The sequence below is a fragment of the Leguminivora glycinivorella genome, chromosome 11 (assembly GCF_023078275.1).
Source record: "Leguminivora glycinivorella isolate SPB_JAAS2020 chromosome 11, LegGlyc_1.1, whole genome shotgun sequence".
Taxonomy (NCBI): Eukaryota; Metazoa; Arthropoda; class Insecta; order Lepidoptera; family Tortricidae; genus Leguminivora; species Leguminivora glycinivorella.
The window spans coordinates 3,357,155-3,382,425 of record NC_062981.1 but is presented as its reverse complement, the minus strand read 5'-3'; the positions used below and the strand labels follow the sequence as shown (position 1 = coordinate 3,382,425).

General features: G+C 37.3%; 1 protein-coding gene across 1 annotated transcript in view; it reads right to left on the bottom strand.

The window, feature by feature from the left end:
- LOC125231122 (sialin) overlaps positions 1-25,271 on the bottom strand; it is a 90,871-nt gene that overhangs the window by 59,012 nt on the left and 6,588 nt on the right. The gene's annotated exons all lie outside the window — the stretch shown is intronic.

The following is a 25,271-nucleotide window of genomic DNA, read 5'->3' as shown; positions in this document are numbered from 1 at the left end:
AGTTCAATGCTTAGCCTATGCTGTACCAGTCAAATTATCTAATCGCTTGTCAAATGGCAATTACAATAAGAGTATGAATCAAATAATTAGTAATTTTCTAGAGCCAGAATTTCTGTGTTTGGTGTTACAAAGCATATTATGCTCCCTAACAGTAAGGTATTTTTTTCTTTACCAACAATTTATATTACTAATTCTAGGAAAAGGGTTCACGTGGGATTTATGACACATAAATGGACGGGAAGTAGGCACAGATGTGAGTATTGGAGAATTGGAGATCTGATCGTTGATGTTGACACATCTGTGTCTAATTCCAGTCAAACATAATGACAGATTTGTACTCTATTTTATGTTTTGTAAGATCTTCTGTGGACTACTGGTCCCTGTGAGAATATGATAAGAACTTGAAATGGTCCCCGATTTATTTGCAATTTATGACATTTGACAAACCGACTGAATTTGTTGCTCCTTCTCAGCCGGCAAGTATTTAAAATCTTATGCCATTTGTTACCAATTTGCTATGTCTGTATAGAAGCATTAAACACATCAGTCAGACATCTGACAGACACATTGTACGGACACTGTTTTTACGGACGCTTTAATTTAAACAATGGGAGAACACCGTAAAGCAACTATGCGCTAGACAAATTGTCCAGCCAACAAAACCAGTGGCTATATGATGATCGGGTTTTTGTCACTTGTCACATCATCCTTGTGATTACTTTCGCACTTACTTACTTGTTAGAACGTGACATGCTAACAAATGATCCCGTGAATCATAAAGCGACAGTCGTCACGTTCCCTCCCGTTAAGTTAAAGCAAGACGCAAGTTGCTTAGCAACAGAAATTTAGCTTCGCTTGCATGGGCATGTTACGTCAAACCATTGTCAGTATTGCAATCGATCGCCCACTTTGTCGCCTGGCCTGTCTAACTGACCGCGTCGATTAGACGACAAATTTGTGTTTGTAAGCTTCGTGTCTTCAGTAATAAGGTTTGCAATGGCTTGGTATGGTGATGTCGGAAATTAACATGCTATTTGGATGTTTACAACGGAAGTTCCTTTGTTGCTGTTTAGACTTAGGTAAAAACTTCATTCTTTAGTTTGTGAATGCGCTGGTAAGCAGCATCCACTCATCAATCTCATCATCCATCACAGGCTAGCACATAATTGATGCTAGGCAATAATATCACCGCGACATAGATAGATCATATGTCTTTTTCTAATTGTATTAATGACATAAGAACGGATACTAAATATTTCTAAATTAAAGGAAAAATGGAAGCCTTGGCTTTGCCGCCATCGCGCTCCCACAACGGCGCACGGAGGCCTGGCAGACAAAGCCATCGCTCGCAGACGTTTCTGCATGATAAAAAAAAACAAAAATAAGAACGGATAGTTTATCTCGCGGGAACATAATCTCGCGCCTGTCATGTGCTAGTTAGCCCTGCAGGGCTGGAATTTCTGAAATCCTGCACAAAAACAGAGAGAGAGAGAGTGAGAAAGTGAGGGGTGAAATATGGCCATATATTTTCATGTTTACCTTACCTTCATTGTTCTGATAAGCAGCCGAGATTTTTTGTTTCATGGAGAGAGGTTTCATTTCTACGGAGATTTTGGGACTCCCATTACGGAATCATTATTTATGCGGTGGTTTCTCAATTCCGTGCAAAACTTTAAACAGTATTTTGTCATAAGTACAGACCATAAACTTTGTATAAACGCGCTCCTAAATTACCTTGAGGTCGCAATTTACTACAAACTACAAGCGTTGAGGTTTGAGGTTGACATGTATTTTGCAACATCGCACTGACTCACCAATTTTCTATTACAGATATTAACTTATTAGCTTTGATAGAAGGAGATAAATGTGATTTTCTATGCGTTAAGGGTCCTTAGACTTTAAGTGTTATGAGATCCGTACGAAATTCTGTAATTTTCTTTTTCACTCTTTTCAGTACATATGATGTTTTTCTGAACCATATGGACTCTACTGAAAAACATCGTACAGTCGACTACAAAGAGATGTATCCACTTTTTCACCTTATTGCATTGAAAAGGGAACTAGTAGATCGTGACGATTACCGTAGGTCATGGTCACTCTTTCCGAATTAAATCTTTTCAGCACTTGTATTGTGAAGTATGGAAAGAATGAAAGGTAAGAATGGAAATAAAAATTAGATTGCTATGAATGAAAAATGAAATGAAAATGAAAATGAATGAGTTTATATATGTTAAGTAGATTTAATCAGCAATCAATTAATGTTTACAATGTTCAAGACAGTAATAAAATAGCTGATACAAATAATACAATGCAATGCCTAACGACTGAAACCTACGTGACATAAGTTAGATATTATGTAAACATCCAGCCCGAACTGCTTTCATCTAGCCATTATGAAACAATTAATAAATGTTGACTAAATAATCGTGGGAACAGTTATACAGTGTTTGGAACAGGTTTTGGATAATACGTGTGAATTATGCAAGATACCGGTTACAAGTAAGATAAGGGTGATGGCCACAGACATGTTTAAATGTAGATACCGCAAGTGCGCTTATCGTTCCTGTAGGCCTAGCACATGATGGCCGCGGGAGTATGTCGCCGCGAGATAGATGCCACGTCTTCTTCTAACTGTATTAATGACATAAGGACGGGTAGTCTATCTCGCGGCGACATACTCCCGCGGCCATCATGTGCTAGGCCTACTGAGGTCCAAATCATAACGGACGCAAAACAAAGCTCGGTTTCGGCTACCTGTAGTACTGTGTATCGTGCCCTACGAATTTGTGACAGCAACAAGCAATAAAAACGATACAAATGCAATTATGCAGGATGCCAGGAACGTTTTGCAGGAATCCGGCGATTCCGGCGTAATTTTGTCATAAGTGACTCTTGTGACAAACATTAGCTACAGTTGTAAGGAGGAACCCGAGTATCCCCAGGAGCCTTAGGTACGGTTTGAGAAAGGAATGAGAAAAATATGTGGGATAAATACATGCCCGCAACAAGGATCAACCCCGGACATGCTTCTTAGGCAGAGTTAATCGAATAGGCTAAAAAGCCAGTAAAAAAAAGACGAAACAAAACATTGAGCGAACGCCACATAACGTTAGATTAAGCTCTATAAAAAATGTTTGTAAGGAGATCTGCAGAGCGTATCTTATACTTTTAAACGAGCAATTCTTGTATATTTATTTATTTATTTATTTATATATATATTTATTTACACTGACGATCTCGGAAACCGCTCTAACGATTTCGCAGAAATTTGTTATGTGGGGGTTTTTGGGGGTGAAAAATCGGTCTAACTTATCCTTAGGTCCCGGAAAACGCGAATTTTCGAGTTTTCATGCGTTTTTCTTCGCGCGCCATCTCGTGTGCAGTAGTTGTACTGTTAAGACAGAATTCTTTCGGTCGATGTAAGTACTATTTATTGCAAACACTAGATGGCGACACAGGTCAAGGCTAAAACGAATAGAAAATACACTATTTGAGTTTTTGTGGCGAAATGCGCGCCATCTCGTGTGGAGTAGTTGTGTTGTTAAGGCTGAGAATTCTTTCGCTCGATGTAGGTACTATTCATTTTTGAACTAGATGGCGACACATGTCAAGGATACGAAACAGAACCGAGCGAAGCTCGGTTGCCCAGATATTATATATAATATTGGTATTCGCGCGTGGGTTGGCGCTTTGTGGGTCTGTTTAGATATATGTCTGGAGACTAATTTGAATATGTGACACAAGGACGAGTCAGTGCAGTATGTATGTAAATGTCAAGCGTAAGGAGAGTTTAAATACATTTTAGAAATAATTTGGCAGAACGGGCAAACTGACAGGCCACGAGTTCGAATCTCGCCCAAGTCGGCGTATTAATTTATCACATGTGTTCATTAAAAAAAAGTCCGTAGTTTTGCTCTGGTATATATTTTTATCGTCAAGGTCTCGAAAACCTACGTCTCTAACTTTTGTAGTCTACCTATACAAAAGTTTGCGAAAAAGTTGGCAAGAACCGAATCAACAAAAAGCGTAATAAACTAAAAATACTACTGAAGAATACTAGACTAGATAAATAGATAGGATGACGCGTGTACGAACCAAAACAACTAAGAGGAAGAATCTTCGCTTAAAGTACTTAAGTTACATTAGGATGAGATCGCTTGTATTTAATTCTTTATAAGCACAAACCTGTCAAAGTGTCTTTATGGCAAGCGACATAGTGGAACTTATTACTCACAAACGACACATCACATCGGAACGTACTTAAGATGTACAGTCGCTATCAGAAACATCGGAGCTGCTAAAGCTCTCATAAATATCGGAACACGCGCTCTGACGTCTTGACAATAGACATTCCAATATTTAGCTTTGGCAGCTCCGATATTTGAACTTTGAAGACTCCTGTACAACCGCGTTCAGTTACGCACACACTCAAGCAAAAATACCGAACATATTAAACATGTAAAATCGGGTATCTCAATTAAACTTGTCGAAGATCGCTCTATCGTTACGGAGCGAAACATGTCGAACGATCTTCGACAATTTTACGTGAGTTACCCGATTTTACATGTTTAATATGTCAGTGTCTCACGGTAGTTTTATTATCAAAAATACCGAACATGCTTTTACATCCCTAATATTAGAGTAGTGTTCAGATATTTATAACTGCATAAGAGTGTAGGTAGATATAACGATATATAAGAATGACATGATGTCACGATCCTCAGCATTGAGGGAACGACTAAAGAAGAAGAAGAAGATATAACTAAACGCGACTGTAAAGCTGAGTTTAGACGAGCAAGTTATTGCTGCAAGTTTTGAGACAGAAGTATATGGCGGCGATATGACGATAAGTGATTAAAGTGATCGAGTCAACAATACGTAATACATGACGCGTCTGTCAACGTTCTAAAATAGATTTTAACTTCTGATTAGCAGAAACGTCTGCAATCGATGCCGTTAGGCTTAGAATAAATTTAAAAGTGGAAAATGTCTGCCCTGGGTGAGACTTGAACTCACGGCCTCTGGATCGATACTCCAGCGCTCTGCCAACTGAGCCACCAAGACTTCAACCAAGCCAGCGAAGTTTTCCACTACTAAGGTCAATGGGACCCGTAGCGACATCTACCGTAAGAGTGTTAAACTTCTTAAACGGCAACCGGAGTTCCAAGTCATATTGGAAATTCACCAGTTACGATGCGCTAACCATGCTAAATTTTAACTTCTGATTAGCAGAAACGTCTGCAATCGATGCCGTTAGGCTTAGAATAAATTTAAAAGTGGAAAATGTCTGCCCTGGGTGAGACTTGAACTCACGGCCTCTGGATCGATACTCCAGCGCTCTGCCAACTGAGCCACCAAGACTTCAACCAAGCCAGCGAAGTTTTCCACTACTAAGGTCAATGGGACCCGTAGCGACATCTACCGTAAGAGTGTTAAACTTCTTAAACGGCAACCGGAGTTCCAAGTCATATTGGAAATTCACCAGTTACGATGCGCTAACCATGCTAAATTTTAACTTCTGATTAGCAGAAACGTCTGCAATCGATGCCGTTAGGCTTAGAATAAATTTAAAAGTGGAAAATGTCTGCCCTGGGTGAGACTTGAACTCACGGCCTCTGGATCGATACTCCAGCGCTCTGCCAACTGAGCCACCAAGACTTCAACCAAGCCAGCGAAGTTTTCCACTACTAAGGTCAATGGGACCCGTAGCGACATCTACCGTAAGAGTGTTAAACTTCTTAAACGGCAACCGGAGTTCCAAGTCATATTGGAAATTCACCAGTTACGATGCGCTAACCATGCTAAATTTTAACTTCTGATTAGCAGAAACGTCTGCAATCGATGCCGTTAGGCTTAGAATAAATTTAATTTTTTTATTTCGCTGGCTTGGTTGAAGTCTTGGTGGCTCAGTTGGCAGAGCGCTGGAGTATCGATCCAGAGGCCGTGAGTTCAAGTCTCACCCAGGGCAGACATTTTCCACTTTTAAATTTATTCTAAGCCTAACGGTTCTAAAATAGGTTGGAAAATAACTGATCACCAGGAAATGTAGGATTATCAATAGGAGAGTTCCAGTTTTGAAACTTACGATAAGTCTAGTGCGCAATAGAACAAGTGTTGGGCTTATCGACGTAGCAGCGTGATAAATGACAAAATTACGCGTGACGCTGGATGTCACGTGGGATATTTCGTCCATCGTAATGCCTGCTGATAAAGAGACTACCTTAGGGACCGGCCACATCAGAGCGTCGCGTGTCTCGGGGCGCGCAACGGACGTCCGCGCCACGCCACCTGAGTGTAATTCAAAAAACGTCTCCTCAGTACATTTTGTATAGGAAGGACGTAAGACGCGCCGCCAAGCGGCGCGGCGCGCGCCACGCCGCCGCCACGCCACCTGGGGCGCGTCTTACGTCCTTCGTATACAAAATGTACTGAGGAGACGTTTTTTGAATTACACTCAGGTGGCGTGGCGCGGACGTCCGTTGCGCGCCCCGAGACACGCGACGCTTAAGTGGGAACGCTGGCGGTTGTCTATTGTTTGCCCGACAGTCATTTAACATAATATTCATTTGCCCGAATCTAACTTGCCTGAATTTCATTTGCCCGAATGATTTGTTTACCATAAAAATCATATGACATACTCGTTGTTTATCCGAATATTGCCTTCCATAATCATACAATGCCATACTATTTGTTAGCCATATTATTAAGTGCAATAATATGGTTTCATAAAATATTCAAACGCCATAAGCAATTATTGCCATATTAATTGTTGCCCATATTATTACCTAACCTAACCTACTTTCTGATAACAGTTTCATTTTCCAGGGGTCACAGTTCTAACCTAACCTAACCTACTTTTCCAGCAGTTTCATTCTCCAGGGGGTCACAGTTCTAACCTAACCTAACCTACTTTCTGATAGCAGTTTCATTTTCCAGGGGGTCGCAGTTCTAACCTAACCTAACCTACTTAACTGTCTGATAGTATTTTCATTTTCCGGGGGGTCACAGTTCTAACCTAACCTAACCTACTTTTCAAGCAGTTTCCTTTTCCAGAGGTTCACAGTTCTAACCTAACCTAACCTACTTTCTGATAGCAGTTTCATTTTCCAGGGGGTCACAGTTCTATCCTAATCTAACCTACTTTCTGATAGCAGTTTCATTCTCTAGTCTTTCTAGTACCTATTATAGTAGTTTTCGATTCTGCCAAAGCACATTATGGAAATTGACTTTTCTGGACGCTAATTTGTATGACAAATGATGGTATGGAATGTGGTAATTACGGATTTCGATGATTCTGACAAATGACATTATGGAAACTGACTTTATGGGAAACAAAGTTTCTGGCACTAGATTAATATAGTAAACAATGATTATGGCATAAGATGTTATGAGAAACAATATTATGATTATTGAATAGGATGGCAAATAAAATTATGGCAAATGAAATTCTGGCAAATGGGGGTATCCCAACGCGGGCTTATATCGTAGGCCACGTCTTTGCCTTTGGCTAGTCTGTGGCCAAGAGTAAGCCTATTTATAATTTAAAAAAAAATAATGAATTGAATAGAGAATCAAATAAAGCCTGACCAGAAATATATGACTATGCGCCATGTTGCGGAATTTCATTACAAGTAATTTCTTCATACTATACTGAAGTGACACCGCATACATCAGAATAACAGCGCCCTTTTGAGAATAACTAGTCATATATTTCTGGTCTGGCCCCGTAGCCCAATGGTATTTTTAAATTTTCTACGACGTAAAACTAAATAGAAACGCCGCGAAAGGTAGTCTGGCTCTGTTGCGTCAATACGCAAGAGCGATAGAGATAGATATCTACGAGCGTTTCTTTTCGTGAGCGTTTGTGCATTCGGCTACGCACGCAGGCTTTACTCTTGCGAGTACACAATAATGGACTTGGCGCCAGTTGGCGCAGTTGATTGAATGGGAGTGGCTTTGGATGACGGTTTCGGACATTTTGGTGTTGCCGATAACCACCTTCGACTTCGGGAGGAAATTCGAGACTTCGAGTATCGTCTTATCATAATAACTATTTTTAACCCCCGAGCCCCCGACGCAAAAACGACGGGATGTTATAAGTTTGACGTGTCTGGCTGTGTGTGTCTGTATGTATGTCTGTCTGTATGTGTGTGTGTCTGTCTGTGGCATCGTAGCTCCCGAAAGGATGAACCGATTTGGATTTAGTTTTTTTTGTCTGAAAGCCGAGTAAGTCGGGAGTGCTCTTAGCCACCTTTCATGAAAATCGGTCTACTATGTCGCGATCGGGGTTTTTTTCAAAATTTTAATTTTGTGGTTAGGTTATTTTTCAATTATAAATGGGCTTACTCTTGGCCACTATCCTAATCTTATGCATTTATTGAATCTTCTAACAATTTTACATCAAACAGAAAACCGGCCTGCAAACGTATACATGTATAAGATATACTCGTAAAATGTTATTGAAATGCAAAGGTATAGAAACTGAAAATCTTGCGCGTTCATAACCACTAAAGCAGTAAAACTGCCGACAAAGGGAATATGAGTTAGCACAAGACCGTTACCCTCTTCGCAATTAACTGTGCGTAGGTGCAGTCTCTACAGATAAGTTATGGACAAACAGCAACGCGCTTACAGAGATAAAATTGTAGAACTTAAATAAAAAAAAACTCAAACAATGTCATACGAAATTGTTATATATGGCAACAATTTCGTATGGCAATGTTACGAGGAAATTCACTCTTCTCTTTCATCGCCATCCTCATTAAGTTATCTCAGCATGGCTCATGCCTGCATGGGGTCTACTTTGACAAATTTTGCTTTATGTTTTACAATTTTACGAGTATAATCAAATTGTAAGGTACAGTCAACCTATTGGAACCCTAGGCCACTGTAGAACTATGTCACAGTGACGTTATAAATCAGATTGTAAGAAATCTCTTACTGCTTGTCTGGTAGCCTAGGGTTCCAATTGGTTGAGTTAACTTGAGTTACGTTACACCCATGGCCAAATTGTAGACACTAGAAAATTAATCTATACAAATTATTAAATGCGCTTCCTATACTTAATTACGTTGCACTGTAGAAATCGCTTTCCAGTAGTAGACAGTCATAATGATTAATAATAGAACAGAATTTCCTAATCGACTGAAGTGACGTCACAGACCGCTTGAAAAACATATGATACCTATTTTTAGAAAACCATAGACCATCCAGCAACTTGTAGAACCGGCTCTACCGTTAGCTATGAGATGTGTAGACCGCATGCTAATCCATAGATAACGTAAAGAACAGATTATATTATTAAAGTGAGTCATAGACGTATTAATTGGCCGACAGCAAAATAGCAACAGTGTGAGTGAGAAATCCTCAAATGAGTCTGCATGGCTGCATCTGATTGAAAATCTTGATACTTGAGAAAAGCTGGGCTTTTGAACTAAGTACTTTTTGGTTTGTACTGCCACTATTAGGTACGTTAATATTTATGGCCTATGGGTTATGACGTTTCAAACATGATGACGTCTACTTTTGTGTTGGTGTTGGTAGTATGTATCATAATGCAACAAACCATTTGATAAATTGCTAAGATTAACAGTCAGAGCATCCGCTTACGACAGGCAAATTGGTTCAATAAAGATGGATTACAGCAGGGCTAAGCACATGATTGTGAGCAAGCACCAAGATTATGTAGCCGCGACATAAAATATATCGTCACTACTTTTAAAAAATCTCGTATCTCACGCTGTTCCTCAAAGTTAAAACGCAGTAAGTCTATATACATTCCATACATACTTACTACAATTCTTATCATTGACAGACGAAGATACAAGTTTTTTAAAAGTAGTGACGATATGTCGCGGCGAGATACTGTCACGTTGGTCATGTGCTAGCCCTGTACAAGAATCGTGGAAGATGAGATGATTGTATATGTGTAGTTGCATTACAACATAGTAGAGATGGGCCGAATATTCGGTAAATATTCGGTATTCGGCATATTCGGCAAGTTTTTCAATATTCGTATTCGGCCGAATAATTCGGTTGCTTTGCCGAATATTTACCGAATAAACAAAGTAAAAAAAATAATGAAGATCTTATGTATTCCTTTGGATAACAGCTCCTATTTTAGTAGCTTTTTTGGGAACTACTAAAAAGAGATAATTGCCTATGCGTCAAAATACAAATACAAGGTTGAAAAAATCGTAGTTTAAGAGTTGAGAAGAGTTTAGAGTTGTTTTAACTAAGTTTTAGTCAAATCCACTAAATCGTAATAACATATGTAGTTCTAGTAACATATGTAACCATTATCAATCATATAATAGTTTTAATCTTAACATCCGCTTTCTCAATATGGCGTAACCGAATATTCGGCCGAATGTTCGGTTCGGTAAGAGCTGAACCGAATGTTCGGCCGAATATTCGTATTCGGCAAAGTCCATATTCGGCCTATCTCTACAACATAGTATATAATTGTATTGGCTATTTCCTTGTGTAAAGTTTGCATTGAATTAGATACAGTCTGTCGAACAAGTTTTCTAGTACAATAAAAAAGGAATAATAAATAACCCTTCGCGCCAATTTTTTAAAATTGTTTTTCTACTTAAGTGCCGTGTCTGGATGGCTGAATAAATTCATTCGTGATTTTACATTGAAATCGAGGACATGTTCAAAAGAAACTAGTACTCAAGCTCAGTCTAGTGAACAAGGCCTGATTGTCCTGAATCGAATCTGCTCTTCAGTGACTTCAGTTAACACGACTTAGCCGTTGCAAATTCTGGAACTTGTGCAAACTAAAAAGAATAAGGTTTAAGTAAGTCCAAAGGATGATTTGAAGATATTCAGGCATATATGTTACTCAACAAACCTAAATAGAACACCTTTTATCCTCAGTGCACTACTATGTAGGTACCTGCATTTACAATGGAAATAAACTGAGAGCACGGGTCATGGAACTATTGCATCAATGCATAAATGACATGCCAGGGATTTATTAACCATTTCCTTACACACGCCTCAACGAGTGACTCATACACACTCATACACATATGTGTGAAACATACAAAGTATTATGTATGTAAACGACACGTACCGAGGACAAGGCTGATTATTTTCCTGTAACCTCATGAAATTGACATTTGATTTGCTAAATTCTAATCGGATTATTTGACGGTTGACGCGGAAATCGCGGAATAAACAGTCTTGATACTTGCGTTGAATACTAATAAAGGTGGTGAATTTGGAGTGTCATGTGATTAAATAAGGTTCTATCAATACTTCAAATATTACAAACTACATGAAATATTTTTCCACAGGTTGTCACAATCACAAGACACCCCTTTAGGCATATTGTTCCATATATGTGTCGCTTAGTTTCAGACTTGAGTAAATCCATTCTGCTTTAAAGTTAAATAATGGTTAAATACATAAAAAATATAATATTGATCTGAAAGATAATAAACCTTACAGAAGAATGGATTTACCCAAGTTTGAAGTTAAGCGACACATATGGCCGTTATAAATTCTACTAGAACTGAACTGACAGCCATTTGAGTCCAAATTCAAACAAATTAATTATCTGAATGTTATATGCGGTATTAGGATTTTATTATTCGTGGCTTTTGGCTCTCATCTGTACAAAATATACGCGACAATGTGTGACTTATGTTTTGGCCGCACTTTCTATTTGTTTTGTAATGGAAAGACAAAAATGTGACTTTTGCAATAAAAATGTGACCTTTTAAACATGACAATAATTGCAATTTATCTGAACAAAATCTTTGGACAAATTATTATGAGATTGTTTAACAAAGTTATTTATAACCGTGCACGCAGTCTCTGATGTAAACTTAAAGTGTGTACGGTGTACTCATGATAAACGTACATCTAAAGTATTCTAAGTCTAGTATAGAATACCAGGATCAGATTAGATTACAGTAGTAAAAACCAATACACTCGTGTTCATGAACCGGAAGAATAGTTCAACGTGTGCGCAGTAAATTATATCCTATTGCGCGGAAAGGCCGGAAAGATTCTTGGCATTGTTCGCTAAATTTAATTGGTACTTAACTGTTGGCACTATCAGAGAATTTACGTTATTCACGAAGCTGGGATCTTTTTAAGAGATCTTGCTTTTAATTTTGTACGTGCTTAGCTTTCCGGGTGGTACCTACGAGTTCACAATCCAGTAAGTAAAGTAACTCTTCGTGTTGTTATCTTGTGGTAGTTGTGGTATAAAAATAATTCACACCGCCAAAAATGAGTCCTTGGAAATTGGAAATATGTCAGCGATGCTCATCTCTCATGGACGTTAAGCAACATCCAGGATCCTAAGAGCCACTTATGCTTTGTCGACCCTTGAAAACTCTGATTAACCACTTCTTGAATAGAAAACTCCGTGCAATGCCGAAGCGATAAAAACCTCGTACGTCGAGGATTCTACGCGTTTTAGTAACTGTACCGTTACCATGGGCTGCCCAAGTGAGACCCGTATTACTTTACTCAGAAAGTAAGTGAGTTTACGTTTGTTTACAATATATTGTGCCTAACTTCACGCCAAAGAAGCTGCTTCTATCCCTTTCTAAGTTTATCAATAAACGGAGAAAGAACTATAGGCGAATGCTACGCCTCTGGTGTTTACGCGATGGAACTAAAATCATAAGTAAATGTAATTTACCTATCGAAATCTGTCAATATAGGGTCTACTGCAAATTTCGAAACATACGCACTGAGGGATTCTTCCTCTTTCACTTTATACTGATAAGAGTAAAAGAGACTCATGTCCACATGTCGATAACTTCGGTATTCGGTAGTAGGCCTCAAACCATAGGCAAAGTCATTCTGACGTGACATTTCTGTCAAGTTATACAAAAATCACACGGAATTTTCACAATTATATTTGCAGTTTTAAATAAAATTATGACTAACATATTGCATTAATTTATAATATTACGTGAAATTCAAGATTAGCTAAAATTTAATAAAAAGATAAACCAGTGAACAAATCAAATAAGGTAATGAGTTATTTTTGGCCATCATATTGTACTATTTACAACTGAGATGATTATAATGCTCAAAGCAGTTTTTGGTTTCAGAAAGATGAGGGAAGCTATGATTGAAATCAATATTTCCGAACAAACCCGTATGGTATTCAGTCAACATGGAAGATGGTTCAATTGATATTAATACTGTGGCACTCTGGCAGTTACGCTACTCAAAACCTTAGGGCAGCAGAGGGGAGCAGTACCAATTTATAGGTGTTTTTGTTCCGCGATGCACTTAATGGTATTATTGGCCATGATCATCACAGGTATATGTATAGAAGTGCTCCAATAAAGGAAAAAACCTCCAAAAAATAATCCTGTTACTAAAATAAAGTATTTCATTAATTGACTTTGTTTATTTGTGATGTTCTTGAGTAGTAAAGAAATAGAAATATTTTTTACAGAAAAAGGGTACATAGCATCTTATATAGAATTAGCTTTTGCCCGCGGTTTCGCTCGCGTACTAAAAGAATTCTTATTCAAACATATACAAATAATAAAATTTTCATTTGGATCCGTAGGTTTCTATGCAGACGTTTGTCTGCGTTTTTTTCAATTACTCATATTACTATTGTTTTTAAAAAAGAAATGCTTACAGTGGTTATACAAATGTTACACAGCAACCACAGCGTAGGTAGTAGGTACGAGTAGGTATGTATTCTATATACACTGAGGAAATTACATATTGTACAACAGAACTCACATAGCTCCGTATCTGGGCACTATTGTCGGTAGGTAAAAAGTACTTTCTCGCATTATTGCTTACAATTACAGATTGCCGACCGATTACCCCTATCCCTATCCCTAACCCTACCCCTATCCCTATTAGGGTTTGTTGGGATTTTCCGCCAAGCAAAGAACCGGGAAATGAACTTGAAGGATGTAGGCATAAACCCTATAATTTATGAATTTATTATGCACACCACACTATTGGCGCTTTGTAAATAATTTGTAATTGTTCAAAAATACTTCTTTTCATTCATAAAACATTGTATTGTGTAGTTACTAAATAGTCATAAGTTTAGCATTTCAATATGTGCAATATTACTTTTATGATTAACAAAGTAATTGTTATTCCTGCAATTGTTTCTTCTGCTGTATGTTGTATTAAATATTGTATGTTTGTGCTGATTGCCAAGTTGCCAATGCTCCCAATAAATTAAAAAAAAAAAATTAGCTTTGTCAACTTTGACACTAGGACTTAGCTGAAATGTCAATCGTTGACGCTGAACCATGGACTTTCAATCTATGCGCTAAACGCCGATCGAAATTCAGTCTAGCTCTGTCATGTCAATACGGAAAAGTGTGAGCGTCAGAATGGCGGGTGTACATCAAGCAATCCTGGTGTGGTATACGTCAGGAGTTAGTGCTAGCAATGTGCCAAATGTGCGCCAAAATTCGAGCAATGTGCTCTTTGAACTCCAGAGATATTTAAGAAATTAATGACACCCGCCATTCTGACGTCAGGTTGGCGGGTGTACTTCCAGTTCTAGCTAATGGCTGCTTACTCGAGGGTGAAAGTACTGCCTAAGGTTAGTGCTCGCAATGTGCTTCCACATGTATGAAACACACACTAATTCAGAGAGCCGTTGAAGAGTAATATGGGATTGAATAAATATATCTATAACGCCTGCTGAAATAAAATAGCAATGTTCATTGCCTGCAATGCAGCATTAACATGCAGGCGCTTTTCACAAAAAAGTGATACTCATAGACATATTTATTCAATCCCATATTACTCTTCAACGGTTCTCTGAATTAGTTTGTGTTTCATACATGTGGAAGCACATTGCGAGCACTAACCTCAGGCAGTACTTTCACTCTTGAGTAGGCAGCCATTAGCTAGAACTGAAAGTACACCCGCCAACCTGACGTCAGAATGGCGGGTGTCATTAATTTCTTAAATATCTCTGGAGTTCAAAGAGCACATTGCTCGAATTTTGGCGCACATTTGGCACATTGCTAGCACTAACTCCTGACGTATACCACACCAGGATTGCTTGATGTACACCCGCCATTCTGACGCTCACGGAAAAGTGATAGAGATAGCTAAGCTACGATAACGATGTTAATCATAATCGTTTGTGCATTTGGCTACGTGCCCTGCCAAAAAATTTGATATACAATTTTTACTTGTTTCAAAATGCTTTTTCTACTCACTTTTGTATCAAATTATAATCTTCATATACACCCCATAATGGCTTATCGCCTTCAAAAGTTCTATACCTTACCTTAGACTTTGTCGTTATCTATGTCGATGTCGTTGTAATTGATGTTTGATATGTACGAAAACGCTGAATTTTAGGTTTTTAGTTTTCGTTTCACATCAATTAATTAAATACTTAGCCTGTTACTCAAGAATATTACAAAATAAACAAAGTCACAGAATAGTCTAGAGCCAATTTGGCCACAAGTCGTCTCCTTCACGATTTTCGTCGACATCTCTTCTAAATACCTAAAACAGGTATGAATATGTTCCTCGTTCTCTCCAGATTACGAATTGACCTGTTTTAGTTTAAGGAGGGGGGGACGGGTCGAGAAAAAGGGGGGAAAGATGGCGACCGACCATCATAGATATTTATTCACATCTCGAGTCCTATGGCACCAATCTGTTCGTGCGAGGTGTCATTTGAAAGCTTATTAAACCTACTTTAATTGTTTTCAAATAACTATGCTCATAAAAGTAACCGTTTAGGAAATATTTGAAAATATGTGTTTTTTTATCGCGCATGAATTGCACAAGTACTAGTAAAAAATGCGTCTAACTCAATAAACAATAACTTTACCGCAATTGATGTTATTATAAAATTTTTGCGTCTATTCATGCTCTTTCTAAAAATATAAGTTTCATTGGTATAGGATAATATATAACCATGTAATTAAGAATCTTGTTTGGCAGGGGTTATCCTCCAGGTCGCATAAACGGGCGCTGACCGTAGTAAAGTATTCAATATTTTTGAGGTCTTATTTTACGGATCCATATGTGAGAGGTATCGTTTGAAAGATAATTAAACCTACTATAATTGTTTATACATAACTATAATATTAAAGGTAGCTGTTTACATAATATTTGAAAATATGTGTTTTTTATCGAGCATGAATCGCACAAGTACTGGTAAAAAATGCTTCTAAGTCAATAAACAATAACGTTACCGCAATTGATGTTATTATAAAATTTACGCGACTATTCATGAGCTTTCTAAAAATATAAGTTTTATTGGTAAGTGATAATATAACCATTAAATTACGAATTTTGTTTCGTAGTGGTCACTCCGCCGGTCGCATAAAAATGAGCGCTGACCGTAGTAAAGTATTCAATATTTTTAAGTTCTTATTTTACGGATCCATATGTAAGAGGTATCATTTGAAAGCAAATTAAATCTACTATAATTATTTTTGAATAACTATAGTTATAAAGGTAGCTGTTTACAAAATATTTGAAAACATGAGTTTTTTTTCGAGCACGAGTTGCACATATACAGATAAAAAATGCTTCTAACTTAATAAACCATAACTTTACCGCAATTAATGTTATTATAAAATTTACTTGAAATTTCACGCGCTTTCTAAAAATATAAGTTTTATTGGAGTATGATAATATATGACCAAGTAATTACGAATTTGGTTTAGCAGGGGTCACTGCGCCCTGTCACGATATTGGGTGCTGACTGACCGTCGCCAAATTTTCTACGTTACTCAGATCCTATTTTACTGATAAATTTGTGAGAGGTATCATTTGAAAGCATATTATACGTACTATCTTTATTTCTAATATTTCAAGTCAAAACTGTAGAAGTTTACAAAATATTTGATTAGTAATATGTGTATTTTACTGTGCATGAATAGCATTGGCATTGATAAGACACGCTTCTAGCTCAATAAATTATAGTTTTCCGCAATTGAAATAATAACAAAATAAACGGAAATTGTATGACTTACACAAAAAATAAGTTTGGTTTGTATTGCATAAACCATTAATTTGAATTTGTTCAGCTCACCTACTGCGCACCATCATATAAATGGATGTCCACCGTCGTTGCCTTTTTTCATGATTTTTCAGATTTTATTTCACTAATCGTATATTCATAATAAATATAATCTATCACGTATCGAATTTACTTATATACTTAATTGATCAGTAAAATAAAATCTGTAAAATGATGAAAAAATTAAGGCAACGGCGGTGGACATCCGTTTATATGACGAATGACGATTGACCGTGCGCAGTGGGTATGGTGGACAAATTAACATTAATTGTTTAAGCAAAACTAACAAAACTCATTTTTTGTAAAGGCCATACATTTTGCGGTTCATTTCGTTATTATATCAATTGCGGAAAAATATAATCTATTGAGATAGAAGCATGTTTCACTCGTATCAGCGCGAATGCTATTCATATACAGTAAAAATTCACATATTGTCAAACATTTTGTAAACTTCTACAATTACGACTAAAATTATTAAAAAGTAACGATAGTACGCATAATATGCTTTCAAATGATACCTCTCACAAATTGATCGCTAAAATAGGATCTGAGAAATACATAAAATTAGGCGACGGTTAGCACCTATTTACGTCACGGGGGTGCAGTGACACCTGCTAAACCAAATTCGTAATTACTTGGTTGTATAATATCATACATCAATAAAACTTATATTTTTAGAAAGCATATGAAATGTCCTGTAAATCTTATCATAACATTATTTGCGGTAAAGTTATTGTTTATTGGTCATGCACCAAGATACAATCTTAAAAATTATGAAAACGGCAACAAAAATGGTCATCCATGTATATGACGGTGCGCAGTGAGTATGATGGATAAATTAACATTAATTGTTCATGCAATACCTACTGACAAAACTTATTATTTGAAAAGGTCATACATTTCGCCGTTTATTTTGTTATTATATCAATTGCGGAAAAAATATAATTCATTGAGCTAGAAGCATGTTTTACTCACATCAGTTCCAATGCATATTTTCAAATATTTTGTTAGCTACTACAGTTACAACTAAAATTATTGAGAACTAATGATAGTACGCATAATATGCTTTCAAAAGATTCCTGTAAAATAAAATAGGATCTGAAAAATATAGAAAATTTGGCGACGGTCAGCATCCATACGTGGCCGGGCGCTGTGGCCCCTACTTAACCATATTTGTAATTACTTGGTTATATAATATTATACACCAATAAAACTTATGTTATTAGAAAGCGCACGAAATTCCGCGTAAATCTTATACTCGTACTTACTAACATCAATTCCGGAAAAGTTTGTTGTTTATTGATTAAGAAGCATTTTTTACCAGTAGGTACTTGTGCGACTCATGGTCTATAAAACACATATTTTCAAATATTTTCTAAACAGCTACCTTTATGATTATAGTTATTTATAAAAAAATATAGTAGGTTTAATTAGCTTTGAAACGATACCTCTCGCATATGGATCCGTAAAATAGGACCTCAAAAATATTGAATACTTTACTACGGTCAGCGCCCATTTCTGCGACCGGGCAGAGTGACTTCTGCTAAACCAAATTCGTAATTACATGGTTATATATTATTATATACCAATGAAACTTATATTTTTAGAAAGAGCATAAATAGACGCGAAAATTTTATAATAACATCAATTGCGGTAAAGTTATTGTTTATTGAGTTAGACGCATTTTTTCTAGTACTTGTGCAATTCATGCGCGATAAAAAAACACATATTTTTAAATATTTCGTAAACGGTTACTTTTATGAGTATAGTTATTTATAAACAATTAAAGTAGGTTTAATAAGCTTTCAAACGACACCTTGCACGAACAGATTGGTGCCATAGGACTCGAGATGTGAATAAATATCTATGATGGTCGGCCGCCATCTTTCTCCCCCCTTTTTCTCAACCCGTCCCCCCCTCCTTAAACTAAAACAGGTCAATTCGTAATCTGGAGATAACGAGGAACACATCCATACCTGTTTTAGGTATTTAGAAGAGATGTCGACGACTTTTTGTAAAAGAGGTCGTTTGGTCCCTGACTAGAATGAGATACTTTATTTCAGTAATAGGATAATTTTTTTGAAGTTTTTTCCTTTGGTTCACTTCTAATATATACCCACGAGATATGGTGTTATGGTGACTATAGGTACAAGTATTGTGCATTGAGGAACTAACATGCCCATGAATTGGTACTGCCTGCTGCTGTAGGTAATCAGTTGATTCTTAAGAGGCCTTATTCCTAAAGACGAGCGTTTTTTGCAAAATAGAACCTTTTTCATTCAAAATTATAAAGAAACTATAAATGATTATTAAAAAAATGATAATGTTCCTAAAAGTACATATCTTAAGCTAGAAAGTCAATTGGTACTACTTTAAAATATGTCTTTTTATACTTCCGAAAAATCAGTTTTTTCGGAAGACGTTTTCAATTTTCATAGTGGGATAGCTCGTTTAGAATCGTGATTGTGCTGTTAAAAATGTTATTTGGGGTAATAAATGATCACAATCCTATTTGTTATATCCTGTACGAGTTAGCTAATACTTTGACATTTTAAGATTTACTTGAAATGGTGGATAAATAACCTTCCGTATCCTCCCCATTTTTTCGATAAAAAAGAGGTTTACATTATGTATTTTTCCTGCGATTCCTGCATTTTTTGTAACTCTTAAATAATATTATCCTAAACTAGAACTTCTTATTGACCTATAAGAAAAAAATCATACATATAAGACATACCTTTCTGTCGATAGATATGTTTTTAAAACACCTAAAATTCGAATAAAAGACACTGTGCTAACGCGAGCCCGCTCAGTCTGCGCCGAGCGCTCGAAGACAACGGACCTGCGTTTGATCGTCCGGCGCACCTAGCTTTCGTAAGCAGCTCGATAGTTCCGAGAAGTGCCGTAAACTGCGACTAAACAAATCTTGATCCTTTTTACACCTTATGCAATTTTAGCATTCGACATGCTTTTCATATGATTTTGGATTTTAAGTTATACGTGAAGTTTGTTGAGAGTTTGAATTATTATTATATTTTGGGACCAGGATGAGGTTCTGGTTCTCATGATGATGGAGTCAGGCAGGAGATGTTCAACAGAACTGCTATTCTACTTATCATAACTCCACCATGTTTGGGCTCATTAGATTTGGGCTGATGAGCACCATCGATCTAGATGAGGTCCAAGGTCTCATGATGGAGTCAGGAGGTGGTCAACAGAACTGCTATTCTCCTCATCATAACCCCATCATGTTTGGGCTCATTAGATTTGGGCTGACGAGCACCATCGAACTAGATGAGGTCCAAGGTCTCATGACGGGGTCAGGAGGTGGCCAACAGAACTGCTATTCTCCTCATCATAACCCCATCATGTTCGGGCTCATTAGATTTGGGCTGACGAGCACCATCGAACTAGATGAGGTCCAAGGTCTCATGATGGAGTCAGGAGGTGGTCAACAGAACTGCTATTCTCCTCATCATAACCCCATCATGTTTGGGCTCATTAGATTTGGGCTGACGAGCACCATCGAACTAGATGAGGTCCAGGGTCTCATGATGGAGTCAGGAGGTGGTCAACAGAACTGCTATTCTCCTCATCATAACCCCATCATGTTTGGGCTCATTAGATTTGGGCTGACGAGCACCACCGAACTAGATGAGGTCCAAGGTCTTATGACGGGGTCAGGAGGTGGCCAACAGAACTGCTATTCTCCTCATCATAACCCCATCATGTTCGGGCTCATTAGATTTGGGCTGACGAGCACCATCGAACTAGATGAGGTCCAAGGTCTCATGATGGAGTCAGGAGGTGGTCAACAGAACTGCTATTCTCCTCATCATAACCCCGTCATGTTTGGGCTCATTAGATTTGGGCTGACGAGCACCATCGAACTAGATTAGGTCCAGGGTCTCATGATGGAGTCAGGAGGTGGCCAACAGAACTGCTATTCTCCTCATCATAATCCCATCATGTTCGGGCTCATTAGATTTGGGCTGACGAGCACCATCGAACTAGACGAAGTCCAAGTTCTCATGATGGAGTCAGGAGGTGGTCAACAGAACTGCTATTCTCCTCATCATAACCCCATCATGTTTGGGCTCATTATAAATATGTGGAAGGTCGTTAATAATAATAAATGTTTTATTAGGGTACCCCTACATGTAAAGAGGGGGCAGATATTTTTTTTTCATTTCAACCCCAACGTGTGATATATTGTTAGATAGGTATTTAAAAATGAATTAGGTTTTACTAAGATCGATTTTTGATAATTTTCATATTTTCGGAAATAATCGCTATAACTTTTGAACCATATGTTTAAAAATATGAAAAAAATCACAAAAGTAGAACTTTACAAAGACTTTCTTTGAAAATTTGTTTTGAACTTTATAGGTTAGTTTTTGAGAAAAATACGGAAAACTACGGAACCCTACACTGAGCGTGGCCCGACACGCTTTTGGCCGGTTTTTATTTTATTTTAATACTTTTCTGTGCTATTCATACATAGCCACCCTAGGGGATTCAGTATTGACAGCTTCTTTTTTTTCTTTCTGCATATATTTGTTTCCGCTTTTAAGTTTATTGTAAATAAGACTGCTTGCACTTACATGGAGATTATAATTACATAATGCTATTAAATTAAATCTAATGAAGCGTTGTTTTATTTCCTAAATCTCAAAACCCTTTAAATCGAATATGTATAGTAATGAGCAAAAATTTTACCGCAGGCTTTCCAAACCGACGATGCTTGATCAGCTACTTTTAGAACGAACATGTACACCGTGTCCAATAAGTCCGAATACTCACATTTTACCTCAGTTCTAAAGATATAGGGATCACAGGCCATCAAATTCTTATTTAAACTGAAGAGTATATTCCTTTTAAGTAATAAAATACAAGCACAAAGTTCATGAAATTTCCGAAGTGACTAAGAAAAACAAAGAGGTAAAGTGCCAACAAAATACTTGCTCGGCACGCAGGTGACGAGTTATTTTTTATAAGCAGAATCTGTATGTGATAAAACAGACGCCACGTGTCCAAAATAAACTATTATGGGTACCGAGGATACTTCAGTACTTACAGATAAAAGCGTTAAAATCAACGTTTTTTTCTTTAAAACCAAGGTTTTGGAGAAAAAAATGCCTTAAAGTTAAAAAGGATGCTTGGGAATGAGTATCATGTGTCCCAACAAGACGCACCTCCAGCACATTCGGCAAGTGGTATTCTAGCGTAGTTTCAGACTAAATTGGCAGTTTTTTATCCGAAACATGAGTGGCCACCCAGGCCTCCAGGTTTAGGCGTATTAGACTACTTTGTATGGTCATACATGCTTTGAAGACTAAATTTTTATAAAATCATAAACCTAGATCATTTCAAAAAGATTATTGAGAGTATTTGGGATGAAATGTGAAGAAAACGGTGCGTGCCGCGTGTGATCCGTTTGAGAAGCGTTTGAGGCTGGTAAACAAGTTAATGCTGGAGTTATTCCAAAACATTTGTTGTGAATGTAGTAAATAAGAGTGCCATTCATAAAATATAATAATAATGTAGTAACTATGTGTTCATTTTGTTTTATTGGCTATTTGTGCTGTATTCAAACTTATTGGACACGGTGTACATATTTTGATTTTCACCCTTTAAAATGTTTCTAAGACGCAACGTTTTGCAAATTTGGTCACGTCATGCACAGTTAAACTGTGGAATGAATTGTCGCCAGCGGTATTTCCGGACCAATGCGACCATCAAACCTTCAAGAAAAGAGCGTACATCCATCTTAAAGGCCGGCAACGCACCTCCAACACTTCTGGTGCTTCTGGTGTCCATGGGCGGCAGTGATCGCTTACCATCAGGCAGCCTATCTGCTCGTTTGCCTCCTATCCCATAAAAAAACGTTTAATATTTTTTAAGAAAAAAAAAACCGCCGCCTTTCGGGTTGTGGTGAAAGGTACTTGCGAATGTTGGATTATGTAGAAATGTGTAGGTATTTTTTAAAACTGCTTTTAATGCTTTAATTATTTGATGGCAACACAAATCAATATACGTATAACGCTAAGGTTTGAGAGTTTCTCAATTCCTCATGAATCCGATTATAAGAAATCGAAGCTTGACAAACTTTGACTTGAAAACTCAATAATTATGCTTAACAAACATAACTAAATAAATGTCACTGTTCTGAACTTAAATGCATGCTTTTCTTACAAAAATACCAAAGTCACTATGAGTGTGACGTTCAGATTTGAGGAGTTCGGTTCTGACCATCATCAGCAGTTCCACTGCACCAAATGTCACTGTTCCGGACGTAAGTGCATGCTGTTCTTATAAAAATACCAAAGTCACTATAAGCGTGCCGTTCAGATTTGAAGAGTTTGGTTCTGAGTGTTCTGACCATCATCAGCAGTTCCACTGCACCAAATATCACTGTTCTGGACTGGACGTAAGTGCATGATGTTCTTATAAGAATACCAAAGTCACTATAAGTGTTCCGTTCAGATTTGAGAAGATCGGTTCTGATCTGACCATCATCAGCAGTTCCACTGCACCAAATGTCACTGTTCTGGACGGAAGTGCATGCTGTTCTTATAAAAATACCAAAGTCCACTATAAGCGTGCCGTTCAGATTTGAGAAGTTCCGTTCTGGCCATCATCAGCAGTTCCACTGCACCAAATGTCACTGTTCCGTACCTAAATGCATGCTGTTCCTTTAAAAACACAAAAATCACCATACGTATGCCTTTCAGATTCGAGGAGTTCCCTCGATTACTCCAGGATCCCATCATCAGAACTGGGTTCTGAGAAAAATGGGACCAATCTGTATTCATATACATTCAATATTTTTTTTTTAATCGGTCCAGTAACAACGGAGATATCGAGGAACAAACATAAAAAAATGAAAAAAATAAATAAACATACAGACGAATTGAGAACCTCGCCTCAAATCTCTCAGATTTGAGGCGACGGTTAAAAAGTGACACATCATGAGCAGTTCCAATGCACCAAATGTCACTGTTCTGGACGTAAGTGCTTGCTGTTCTTATAAAAATATGAAAGTCACTATAACTGTGATAATTTCCGAAAATATTAATATTATCAAAAAACGATCTTAGTAAACCCTTATTCATTTTTAAATACCTATCCAAAAATATATCACACGTTGGGGTTGGAATGAAAAAAAAAATCAGCCCCCACTTTACACTTTACACTAATAAAACATTTTTTTCCATTTTTGCACTTTGTTGACGTGATTGATATACATATTGTTACTAAATTTCAGCTTTCTAGTGCTTACGGTTACTGAGATTATCCGCGGACGGACGGACGGACGGACGGACGGACGGACGGACGGACGGACGGACGGACGGATGGACAGACAGACATGGCGAAACTATAAGAGTTCCTAGTTGACTACGGAACCCTAAAAAACAGAAATCACTATTAAACTATTCTCTAATTTCAAGTTCCTAACTAAAATTTTCCTAATAAAAAAAAAACAAATTGATCCCGCTACAAACTTTCACCCCCTTTTTCCCTCTACTAGGGGTGTAAATTTTCATAATCGATCCTTATCTCTTCGAAATTTTGTTAATGCAATCTATACAAATTTCGACTTTCTAGCTTTCGTAGTTTCGGCTCAGCGGTGTTGGTTGTTGAATCAATCAATTAGGAAACCTGAATTTATATATGTACATGTAGACTAATACTATACTTTTACTACATTCATATACCTTATTTACTACTACCATACCATGAATATGAAATTAAATAAAGAGTCCCCATATAAAATTGAAAATTATGTTATTAGCAATTTAATTCAAAACTATCAAGATTATTCGTGTCTGCGTTGAAACGCGCGTTGAGTTGCCGGTGCTCGCGTACCGAGCGCCAACGCCATCTATCGATGGCCGTTTCGTGAAATTGATGAGCGCTCTAAGGAGTAAGGGGTCTTAACTGCCTCAATCATTATCAATTTGAACAATCTTCTACGTTGGGTTTGCTGAATACCATACGGCTGGCATGGAAATATTGTTTTCAATAATATCTTCTTTTTCTGAAAGCAACCAATATAATCATCTCAACTGTAGCTAAACAGTACAAAATGATGAATAAATATAACTCATTACCTTTGTAAAAGTATCAAACACTCGTTTCATCACTGGTTTATCTTTTTATCGAACTACTGACTAACTGCTACATTTAAGCTGTTCTTGAATTTCACGTAATATTATAAATTAATACATATTAGTCATAATTGTATTTA